This window comes from Myripristis murdjan, chromosome 7 (genome assembly GCF_902150065.1).
Source record: "Myripristis murdjan chromosome 7, fMyrMur1.1, whole genome shotgun sequence".
Taxonomy (NCBI): Eukaryota; Metazoa; Chordata; class Actinopteri; order Holocentriformes; family Holocentridae; genus Myripristis; species Myripristis murdjan.
In genome coordinates this window covers 32,331,008-32,343,574 of record NC_043986.1, presented here as the reverse complement: position 1 = coordinate 32,343,574, position 12,567 = coordinate 32,331,008, and the positions used below count along the sequence as shown (strand labels likewise).

The window sequence follows — 12,567 nt, the reverse complement described above, 5'->3', positions numbered from 1 at the left end:
GGATTTCCCCAAGAATTTTTGGAGAAGCATCTGAAGCAACACCGAGACCATTATGGGATGCTAAGAGAACTAGATAGATAAACTTTTTTTTTATTATTATTTCCATGGGAAAACTCAGTGCTCATGGCACTAGTTTGCAAGAGAATGGACTGTAGCAGTAGGTCCAGGTAAAGGAGCATGGTTCACACTGGGCTTTTTCCCTCCAAGATTTAATATCAGTGCATTTCTGTCTCCTTGCGTTCTACAGTGGTGATAGATTATACATATGTGAGAGATGAGAGACGACAGGCCACTATGAGTAGTCGTCAGATCTGACTCTACAGCCAAAATATAGTATGCACTTGACTCTACTGAGTCACGAATATGCCTTGCTCAAGTCAGTCTCCACTGGACTAGAATAGAATTGAGGAATTGCTTTCTTTGACAGTGGTAGGATTGTGGCAAGTAGCTAACGGTGCACAGTTTTCCTTCCCATGAAAGGACTTCCCACTTTGTAATTTGATGATTTTGCAACTTGCCCACAGTCATAAAAATTTCCAGCATTTTGCCAGGAAAACGCTTTCAGAATAGACCACAGCTTTGAATTGACGTTTGGTTGGCTGCCTCAGCGGCTCGTACAAAAGCCAGCATCTATGAGGGTGTTTCCCAGCTGGGCTGCAACAAGCCCATATTTCAGCAGACACCTCCAGTCTGATGAGTCCATGGTTATGTCTGTACATCAGCATCCTCCAGAGGAAGAGCAGTGTGAATGAAAGCTTCTTTTCTATAGCATCTGGACGGCTGAGTGCATCACATGGACAGAACTGGCTTTGTTTATGAGGAAAGCAGGCAGCAGACTTCACTATAAGAGTCTGTCTGTGCTGCCCCCCCGCCGCCCCCCCACCCTCAATCATTCACCGTTGTTTCATTGGCCATTCAGGGCCCGGCGATGCCAGCTGTACATTCATATGTGTGTGCCATCATCAACAGAATGCTGTTTTGGCTGGCTGGGAACCATATTGTTCATGTCTCCCACAGCTGTGGCCACATTAAAGAGGACCTAGGCTATGGAAAATACACACACAAACTACCCTGTCTGAACCCTTTTTTTTTTTTTTTTTTTTTTTTTTTTGGTGTGAACCGGGAGGAGATTGTAGGTTGGTTTTGCCAGCTCACCAAGCACAAACTGCTTGAAAAGAGGAATCGTGGCAGGTGCCCATTCATCAAATATTTCCTCCATCCACACCCCTTTTCTTCTCGTTGAGGATCACACCCCCACCTGCCCACCCTCAAAACACCCAGACCCTCCCCCCTAAACACATCGCCCCTCCCCCCTCCTCCCTCCGTCCTTTGCTCGCCTGTTCATTGGCAGCAGAACAAATGGAGTCCCTGCAGGCTATGAAAAAGGGATGCTGTGCGGTCGTATATGTGGAGCTTGATACTCATGTGGTTGTGTGTTTGTACATATCGACCAGTAAACACAGCGGCGCGACAGCTTCACACACATCACCGCCCCCCCCCCCCCCCTTCCCAGTGATGGAAAATAGCATCCGAGGAGGTAGACCGAAGCCCGCTGGCCTGTTTTTATACAAGAGGAAGGAACGTCGACCTGAATGCAGCCCTCATCAGGCAGCCGCTTTCCCTGCCATCCTCCTCCTCCTCCTCCGTCTCCTCCTCCCTGGTGGTAATCCTTGCTGACACGGCGCACAAAGGACTAAATGCTGGTTGCATCCTCCAGCAGCAGCAGCAGCAGCAGAAGCAGAAGCGGCAGCGCGGCTTTCTCCTCCCTCTCCTCCAGCTCTGATCCTCCACAGCCAGGTTGCCAGCCTGTGCAGCAGGACGCCGTTGCTGTATCACCGCTTGCTACTATATACCACATCGCTGGAATTCCGGCCTGACTGCCTTCCTCCTCCCCCTCTTTCTCCTCCTCTTCCTTCTCCTCCTCCTCGACTGGTTCATTCAAGGAGTGCATCAGATCAGGGCTCCATCCTTCAGCCCGCAGGAGGTGTTTTTTTTTTTTTCCTCTTGCTAGAAGCTGGTGTGACCGCTGGTCGCTTGTGTTCTTTCACCATTTCAGGACCTGATTCCTCTCATTCCCTTTTCTGTCTCTTTGTTGGTCTCCAGTCACCCTGCTGCACGTCGCTAATCCAACAGGTAAACCTCCTAAGCAAGACATGGTTTGTTTATGCAGTGAGCCAGTATCACTCATGCCTGTTTTAATAGAAGTAAGGTAGAATTACAGACATCTTGCTGTTTATGTAAGCCAGTGCTATCTGTGCACTGGTGCCATCTCATCATTTTATTTAATCACAGTGGCAGTGCGTATTCTTCATTATCAGTTTTAACCCATTGTAAATAAGGTCGGCCTCTCAGAAGAAAGATATCTGTGAATCATACAACATCTCTCCGTTTTGAATAAAATATAGCTGCTTGTATATTCTTGAGGCTGTATTAATTTATAAATGACCTGTTTTCTACGTTTATGTCCCAGATCAGTAAAATTAGCATGATTCAGCTTGCAACCATGGCTACGCAACTACAATTGTGCCACATGTCATTGCAAACTGTAGTAAAGCCAGCAGACATGCTAGGCAGGCAGGCAGGCAGGCATCCGGCTCGGCTGGCTGCTACAGTTGTTGTGTAACAGGCTGGTGACGATTAAACACCGGCACATTTTGCTTTGGAGCTGCAGAAACTGCCTGTCAATAATGGCTTTCAAATTGTGCTGGTGTAATTCAGGGTTTTAATTGTTTGGGTTTGGATTTTTGGATGCAGGCAGCTTGATAGCCTCCTGTTTGATACACAGGAGTTTTATTTATTTATTTATTTTTGAGTCAGTCGAAGCAGCTAAAACAAGATCAAGTAGGTGCTGAATTACATATATTATAAAGCTCAAAGCTAGTGAGAGGATCAGAGTTGAACAGTTGTTTACTGTGCAGGGAAGGAATATGATTAATTTAGGGAGGGTGATTGTGCTCCCAAGATATTGGCGACCGTCATCATTCACGCACTGAATGACATTTTATCTTGATTAACACACAGCTTAGATACGACTGTATCTTCTGTTTGTTCTGGTGAAGTTAGTGCAACGTGGGTTAGAGAACTAACCCTTACACACAAGCAGCAACATGTGACCCACTATTGACATTTGAAATGTTGAGTTATAGACTTAACAGCTTTGACTTTAAGTTGTGTGACTGTGGCCCATTCTTTTAAGAGTCAAGCTTTGCAAACACTCAGCGAATGATCAAAGCTCTCCCTTAGCACTTATTACATAACATGATCATCCCCCATTACTCAAAGTTTAAATGTATTTACCTGTAACAGTCAGCTTTTGTCGGATCAGCACAGCTCTCTTGTCAGTTATTTCTTAACATTATGAAGCCAGCTTGTTTTTTTTTTGTTTTTTTTTTTCAGTCAAAGATAAAGCGTCAGGCACATCCAGTCCTTGAGCAACATCTGTTAGAGGTAAAAAAAAAAAGAGCAAAAAGTAGAGTGAAAAAAATCCTGCTCGTTCCAAAACAAAGAGCAAAGTTCACAGGGGAACAAATACTGAGAAAGTGCCGGAAAGGGTTCACTCCCCTGTTAGCAGGATGACGTCTCAGGCTCAGGATCTCAGATGGTCCTGCTGACCAGCTGGGGATAACAGCAGTGCAAGGCACACTGGAATCCAACTGCCAAACATGTTCAAAAGTGGGCTGAAGATCATCGGGAGTGAGTATAACAATTTGGATGCAAGTGGTTTAATTGAGACAGTGTCGTATCCTGATGACACTGATCAATAAAGGAGTTCAGTAATCATGTGCATCGCCGCTGTAATTCGAACCTTGAAGCCGTCTTAGGGATCCTGGTTTGCTGTAGTCGTTTTTGGAAGCGGTTCTGTGCAGGGAGAAAGTTTGCTGATGGTGATGATGAACAGTTCTGCGAGCATCAAGAAACAGTTGCCAGTATAAGAAGTATCTGAGGATGTTAAAATGCTGAAATTTGGTTCTTTCAAAAAGTAATTGCAGTGTCCCTGTCAGTGTACATGGACAGTATTGTTGGATTTTGAGTGGCTCTGGGTTGTTTGTCTTTTTACGTGGTGCTGGCTTCGTATTTTGTAAATGCATAATAGTTTAGTTCAAGGGTCTAAATAAGCAGATAGCAGTTGTCTGAGTGAGATTCATCAAAAGAACCTTGGCTATTCAGAATCCTGAAATAGAAATCCAAGAATGGAGGGTCTTGTCTGAGACCTTTTGCACTCTCTGGTGAAATCTTTGCAAATGTGCTGTTTACTCAGAATCCATATTGATTTTCGAAAATCCTTTGACCACCAGATGTTTCTGACATACACCAGTTCCAGCAGGCTGTTACTCACTTCTGATACTGGCCGCTGTGAAACCCGATGAAACGCCACAGACCTTGAGGCAAAGTGCCTATGTGTGCAGACTGTAAATCATACAGTGTTAAAAACAAAACCCATCACTAACGAACAGGCTTATGCTATTTTGACATTATGATGAGCATAGGCAAGTCAGATCACGTGTCATGCTGCCCAGGTAGGCCATAGTTACCTCACACACAGTCACTGTGTCTGCCCACAATAATACTAATGACTCATATTTTTCATTTTGAAATTGCTCAGCGTGGAGCTGCCTTTTTCTGTTGGTTGGCTTGGAATTAGAAATATGCCATATGTGCTTAGTGAAACCATCAGTGTCTGTTTATATGTTGTATATCATTGGTCCAGGCCTGTTAGTCTTATGTAACACTGGTTTTTAGACTCAAAGCAGGGACAACTGTAAAGTGAGACTGTATGTTAAAGTGTTAGGTTAAAGGTGTCATGTGAAATGTTTGAATATCAATAAACCTTTGCTACATTAATTGTGAGACATGAGATGAGACCATCCCTGTGAAAATTGGCAGCCTTTATTAGCCTGTACACTGCATTTCACATTATGCAAGTCCAGGTTGATTTGGCAGGAAATCTGCTGTATTACTTTACAGCACGAAGGGTTTTTCTTTACCACATACCACATCTCTTTCTAGCAGAGGCACCATCCTCTGTATCATCTTTTTGACCAAAACAGTTCTTGCTCTTGAACCTGTTGTGTTTGGGCTCTTGGAATCAAGGGGCTAACTAGCAAACTGTCCCGTGTTTGCACCAGTTTGGTGTTGCCAGGTCCTTGGCCACTGACTCAGCTTTGTTGTGGCTGAATTCAGCGTCCCAGTCTGCTGGTGTACTGGTCGGTGACCCAGCATGACATGGAGTTTGAAACTCTCCCCCTTATTACCCTATCTAGCATAATTTTTTTTTTGTTCATCTTGTTGATAATTTGGGGGCCAAGTCTTCAGCAATTCACAATTTAGTTTTCCTAATACCCCCTTCCATCTTTTTCCTGAAATTCAGCAGTTGTCCAAATTGAAACCTGTACTTTTGTTTCTTCGGCAGACCATTGCATGCTCTTTAGTTTTTCTGCTGTCCTCATTTTTCCCTCTAGAATGATACATGCCCACTCTTGTTGTCGTCAGGTCCTACTGTTATTTGTTTCCGGCTGGGAATCAACTTTCTGGGTTCCAGACCAGTTTATTTTTGGTTGAAATGCTCAAAACTACAAAAATAGGTTTGTGAACTGGAACTGAACTATTTCCTTGTTGGTTGAAAAGGCCTATTTGTGACAGGAAGCACCATTGTGTCTGGAGAATGGGGTCTTAATTGAGAGAAACCATTCCAGCAACAGTGCCACTGGTGTGAGCTACCAGTCATCTCTACTAGTGACTACTCTATGGTAATATGGTAATGACATACTGATGTTTAAAAATACATGTAACACCTAAGAAATCTTCATGAAAGGCTACTCTCCATGTTCCTACACAAGTGTGTGTATTTGCATGTATGTGGTTGTTTGTGTGTGTAACGGCCACGCGTCTGTCTGGTTGTGTGTGTGTGCGCGCGCGCGTGTGTGTGTGTGTGTGTGTGTGAGAGAGAGAAGGAGGTTGACGTTGGCCTCCCAGATTGGCCCTCAGCACTGTGTATGACGGAAGCCAGCCCATCTGTTGTTGGAGGAAGAGAGCTGCTTATCCTGGCTGTCTTAGACCTCAGACACAGATTGGCAGCGACATTTCAACAACACAGGTGGCCTGGCCAGGGCTGCCTCCACCCCTCCACCCCATGAACCGCCCCTCCTAGGAAAGTAGAACAAATGCATACTGGCCCTGGACAGCCACAACCCCTGGAGCAGCAGAACCTATGCTGCTTAAACAGATAGACACCTGACCCCACAGGAAATATTGCCGTTGTAAGTCCATACTTACTCAGTAGCGATTCCAAAATTAGATTTCCTCTTTTAATCATCCTGGGAACTGTAATCCCAGCTTTTACTTTGTGCAGTCATCTAACCCAGCAGAGCATATCCAGATTATAGTGGGTTAGAATTCAGAGTCTGAAATGATCAAGTGCCAATTTCTAAATTATAGTAAGATCTGTTTTTGTTGGATAAAGCAGTAAAAGTCACCCACCAAAGTGAACTTTGCCTGTCTTTAAACTGTGTCACTGCTGAGCACCTTATACTCTCTGACTTTCAGACAATCAAATCAAAGCAAAATGGTTCTGTGTCAAATGCGCTCCTGATTGGCTGTCTCATGTATTTTCTGCAAAACAGTAGCACCTCTGTTCTGCATATGATTAAGTAGACTAATGATATTTAGCCTTAATCCTATTCCCATGACATGTGGCAAGTCACCACAAACTTGATTTATATTGAAAAACGTATGTTTTAAATAATAATAATAATAATAATAATAATAATAATAATCATCATCATCATCATCATCATCATCATTATTAATAATTATAGCAATGATAATAATAATAATAATAATAACAACAATAATAATAATAATAATAAAATTAGAATTTATTATTATTATTATTATTATTATAATTGTTATTATTATTACTTTTTAAAAGGTTTATCTGCTCTCTTTTACTGCCGTATTGACCTGCAAATTATATTTAGATTATGATTCGTCCAAAATGATGCATGCAGACTCCCAGCAGAAACTAAGAGGAGACCATATATTACCCCCACTATAGCTTCACTACATTGGCTGCCACTGCAATCAAGGACTGACCTAAGCCAGTTGAGAGTGAAGTCCAAGTCTGTTTTTTTTTTTTTTTTTTTTTTAAATTATTACTGTATTTGCTGTTTGGAATTTTGCTATTTTTACTATTTTCATGTTTTTGTTACTTACAGTCTTTGGATATTCTTTCATTGGGTAGGTATTCAGTTTTCAATTTTGGGATTTGAATATTCATATTTTTGGGCATTTCTACTTTATTAGACAGTCACAGTGGAGAGAGACAGGAAAGACAGGGCAGAGAGAGGGGATGTCATGCAGCAAAGGGTCTGGGCCGGATTCGACCCAGGCCTCTGTGGTTTCATCTCAGTTTTACATGGTAAGCCAGCGGGGCGCCCCACTTTACTTGTCATTTTTCACAGTGGTGAAATGTCAGCCTCTGAATTTTTTTTTTACAGTGTAGTGTTCCTCTAATGTCAGATCTGCTGTTGACTTGCAGTGGGTAAACTTGCCCAAACAACTAAACACACGTCAGGTTTTTCTCATCCACGATTGGAGCAAGCACGACCACAATAGGATATAAAAACCAAGCAAGCTAGACAGTGAATGAGGTAAGAAAGCAACATAGCGAGCCAGTAGTTTGAGAAAACAGAGGGGGAAGAGAGTTGTGTGGTTGAGCGAGTTATAAAGTGAAATGCAATGAGGGACCTGAGAGAGAGAGACGTAACTGCACAAAAAATTAAGCCTAGTCGGTCTAGTAGCTTCCAAGACCCGCTGTGGACCCAAATAATGGTATTTGGCACAGCACTCCATGTCACGGACCTGCAGTTTGGCCTGGTGGCCACTGCAGCTAGCATTACGAAGATATGGAAATGCCCAAATAAACAGACATGAATGTAAAATCTGAAATCAGGATGCACCTTTTTCAGTAACCACAAGATTTGACATATACCTTTTTATGGATAATATATTATCTAACAATGTCTTTGTGCCTTGTTATTTTCATAATGAAGTCAGAAATGGAGCAAAGAAAGGGCTATAGTACGGCCATGCTAGTTTGATGTTACAATTACATTCTTATTTTTATTTTCGGACTCCTACAGTTTGATAACTGTTTTACCTGGCACCTACAAATCTTCTCATCTGATTTTTGACGATCTTTCTTTCAACGTGCATTAGTCAGTGTTGCACAATGGTGGCCCCAAATGTCAACGAGAGGGAGTGGTTTGAATTTTAAGAATTTCAGCACCTAGAGGTCATGTAAAGGTGTCAACATCAGGAATGGTGGTTGTTTTAGATGTGCAGAAGTTTAGAAGTTTTGTGTCTGGAGCTCTTGCTTGCTCATTCTTAGGAGACACTTAGTAATTACACACTTTAGTTTTGATTTGTCACCTCCAGGAGATTTCCTGCCAGTGCCCATACCAAAATAATAAAATTAATTGGCAAATAAGGTGAATCTGTGGTGCCTACATGGAGTGCATGGCATGGTCCTCTCTGTTGAAGCCACAGTTTGGGATTTAGGCTAATAAAATTGGTGTATTTTTTACATAAAAATCTTGCCTAGCGGAGCTTTTGCTGCCTGTTCACGCTTTCATTGTTGTAACCAGTGCATAATGAATATGTAAATGTTTTTGCATTGCAAGTATATCGCACTGGCCCGAGATAAAGCTCACAGACAAGAATGATGTCCCTGTAAATCTGGGATAAGAGCCTGTTGTGTAGGTAGAGTCGGCCCCTGAATCCCCCATGCTGTGACTCTACTTGGCACAGCCAGTTGTAGCCCTTTAATACTGATAAGATATCAGTGTGCTCAGGCTGAAATCCCAGTGGAACGCACAGCGTGGGGGTGGGGGGTGTATGTGTGGGCAGTCAGGACAGTTTTCAATGTGGGTGGTAGGCTAGTTTCTTCTTTCCATGTCTTCAGGAAGGTTTCTCATAAAAGAATGTTCGAAGCAGGCTCTGCTTTTCAATGTAACGGCTGTGCTTAACGCCACAAATGCCCTGGAAGTGTCAGATGTGTGTTTTTCAAAAAGCACCAGTTGTCTTCAAGGGCCAAACACGCACTTTGTGGTCTCAATTAGATTGAATTGTTCTGACATTTTGGTACTTAAAACATTTTAAATACACATGGCCCCGGCTCGCACAACCTCCAAGGTCTGATCTGCTGGCATCAGGTCACTGCACCAAGGCCAGGAGTACTTTTAGCCTGCTTTGAGCCCTGATACAAATGCAGCATCGGTGCAATGAAATACCAGTTGATAGAATTTATGTTATGATAAATTACATTACCCATTGCTTAGGTAAAATGTGCTTGCTTGCGGTGCTCCATAGAAGCATCAACTGAGGTGTGTGAAAAAGTTGCATTGTGTTTGGGCAATGTGTTTGGGCCTTGATCCATTCACACATAAAAAAATATATATATATTCTTTTGAGCGAGCAAAAGAAAGTCTTTATGTAATCATTAGTGTGTCACTGTTTCCTCTTTTCACATCTAGAACATCTGCTGAACGCAAAGATGGCCTTGGTCTCTCTACCCATCATAACATTGCAAGTTGACTGATGTGCTGGAGATCTCTGAGGGAGAGCCTTTCATTTCAACAAATATTAGCTGGGAGCCTCTCAAGGGTTTTTGAGCTCTGCATGGGGAGATTGGCTGTTATTTATGGAGGTCCCAGAAGTCCCAGTTGTTATTTGTGTCATGGCTGTGTTTGCCTGCATCTGCTCAGGTAAACATGACAATACAAAAAGAGCTGCATGTGGCACAGGCCAGTGATCCACTCCTACAAAGCGTGGATGTTTTTTCAGCCTAACCGGGCAAATGTGAACCTGTTTTTGAAGCCATGATCCAAGTTTTGAGAGGAAAATAGGGTTCAGAATATTGGTGTAAACAATGTAATCAGTGAATCAATGAATGCCCAGAAATTCACAGCATCCTACTCTATTAGTCCATTTGGTCAGTGTAGAAAATAGACATATACCATTTTGTCAGTTTATACCATTTTGTCAGTTAATACTGAATAAGTCAAAAATTAGCAAAGGTAAGGCTAAGGGTAGGCCTATTAAATGGGCTGCCTAGATATTTTTTCCCATGTTATGCAGGGGGTCCCTTGCTGGCCATATGCAAGTAAATGCAAAATGTCCAAATTCCCTAAAATGAAATGTGAATCAATTTAAAAAGCCAATTTAAAATTTTCAATGACCGTAGCAGATTTTTATAGCTTATATTTGTTATTGAGTTCAAAAATAGCTGTACCCCAAAGCACACACACTTTATACGCCTCAGTAATTGGAGATGGAGTGAGCATAGGGCTGGCCAGTGGTACTACAAAACCACATGAACACATGAACATTTACCACTTGAGTCCTGTAATTGTGTTCCAGACAGTGCAAGGAAATGAACAGCTATCCAACCGTTTCTGCTTATCGCACATCGGAGAACTAAAGCTATTTGTCTAAATGTTCAGCTGCTAAGTTGATGCTGAAAATGAGCAAAAAGCAATGTTTTGAAAATTAATGGTCTGCAGCATTTAATTTTCACAAATAACAATGCAAATGCTAATCAGGTGTTTTTCTTTTCTTTTCTTTCTTTTTTTTTTGGTCATACATCCATGATATTCTGTGACTGGGTTCTTTAATTCCAATCCCACGCGTCATTAACTGCCAGTAGGTAGACAGAGACCAGGTGAGAGATTGATAATCATAATCAGCATCAGTGCATATTTAGTATGGCCTACCACTCAGGCGTAATTCAGCTTTTCTTAATGGTATCACAGACACACAAACCCTAACACTCACACCCAGAGTTTGCATGCTGAAATGTCACTTGACTGGCTGGGTTATTAATCCAGCATAAAGAGACTAAGCTGTCATTTTAGCCAGAAAATGGAGTAGGCTATTAGCAGTCTGCTTTCCCACTTTTGATTCCTTGTGTCCCATATGTTTTCATGCTGCAGCAGATGCCTTTCATACTAAAATGACTTTTTAATCTTGACAAGCATGCAAGTGTCATCTCAGATCTCAGCCACACTACAGACGTCGGTCTGACCCGTTATTAAGTAAACTCCATGGCTGAATATCAGATTGAATTAAAAACAAATTATATGAAAATGACCAAATAGATGGAAAGGTATCTTGCAAGCTAATAGGTAAAGCTCACCCATTTTGCAAAATTTGATATTATTTATTTCCCTTCCCCCCCTACAGTAGAGTTTGCTAACATTTCCAAAGATAGCTGGCAGGTAATGTGGCTGGCTTCTTTTTTTTTTTTTCCCTCCGCTTTCCTCTATCACACGTTTCACAAACCTTTCACTGTTGTAACCGAGGACCACCACAGAGAGCTTAGACCACACAAGAAAATAGTTCTGTCTTTGTTTTATTTATTTATACATTTTCAGAAAACAGTCAGCATTTGTTATGCCAATTCAGACGGTAAAATTCAGCTATGCGTCATCAAACTCAAACTTTATTTATTTAACAATTCAATTTTTTGCTGTTCTACCTAACAGTTAGGGGGGACATGAAATAACATCAAATTTTTCAAAAATGGGTGAACTCTGCATGTGAGTTGGCAGTTGGCAGAATCACACTGGGTTCAAATGGATGAATGTTTTGCATAAGTGTGAGCCCTCCTAAGTCGTGTGTGTATGGGCTGCTAATAAGCTGCAGGTTCTCACTGGGTTTTTGGCCTGTGAGTGTGAACATGGCTTTGAAGTGAAAAGCACTAACATTTAGGGTGTGTGTGTGTGTGTTTGTCTCTTGAAGGACCAAGTACAGCTTGGTTGGTTTTAACAGCACTTAGCTGAGTGATTATTTCACATCTTTTACTTCTCTCATGTAGTGTGTCAGAGCTCTGTCTGCCCTCTCAGACCTGAGACCTGTAACCAAACACACACACACACACACATTGTGCATTCTGTAGGCTGTTACGTAAAGGCTGCAGTTGTGAGGTTGGCAGTACATATAGACAGACTTGATATACTGCCCTCCAGTTTCACAAGCCTGCAGGTTTTCCTCTCTGCAGCCTTACCTAGACCGGTCTTGTCGTTGTTGTACTTTTGTGTTGGATCGACACCAACACAAGCTGAATATTTCCCATCAAATCGCATGCCACTGATGTTTGCCATTCATGCAGTCTGATTGGCCAGCTGCCCTGCAATGGTTCCTGTCTGTTTTGCTGACTCAGACCTCGACACCAACATTGTTTCCTGTGTTTGTTCTTGTTTCTAGTGGCAGCTTGAATTCAAAATGCCAATCACCAGTCAAGGCTGTGTGTGTGTGTGTGTGTGTGTGTGTCTGTATTGTCATATTCACATCCTTGTGAGAACCGGTTTTGTGGTTAGAACTTTGAAGTGATGACCTTTTGGCCAGTTCTCACTTCTTGTTGGGGTCTAGTTTATGGATAGTGCTTGGATTTAGGGTCAAGATTAAAATTAGGATTATGTCATATTTTAAAAGTTAATTACATGAGAATATAAGGGAAAAGCGTAAATGAATGCTTTTATAACTGTAGAATTAATTTCTCTTCTCTTT

At 42.0% G+C, this 12,567-nt stretch overlaps 1 protein-coding gene across 3 annotated transcripts in view; it reads left to right on the top strand.

The window, feature by feature from the left end:
- mib2 (MIB E3 ubiquitin protein ligase 2) overlaps positions 1 to 12,567 on the top strand; it is a 55,165-nt gene that overhangs the window by 2,072 nt on the left and 40,526 nt on the right. Inside the window, exon 1 of one of the 3 annotated variants that reach the window (XM_030055033.1) lies at positions 1,715 to 2,133. The exons of the other annotated variants lie outside the window; for them this stretch is intronic. The gene's annotated coding sequence lies outside the window, so the exon portion shown is untranslated. Of the gene's footprint in view, positions 1 to 1,714; positions 2,134 to 12,567 lie in introns of those variants that run through there. 3 annotated transcript variants of the gene reach the window in all.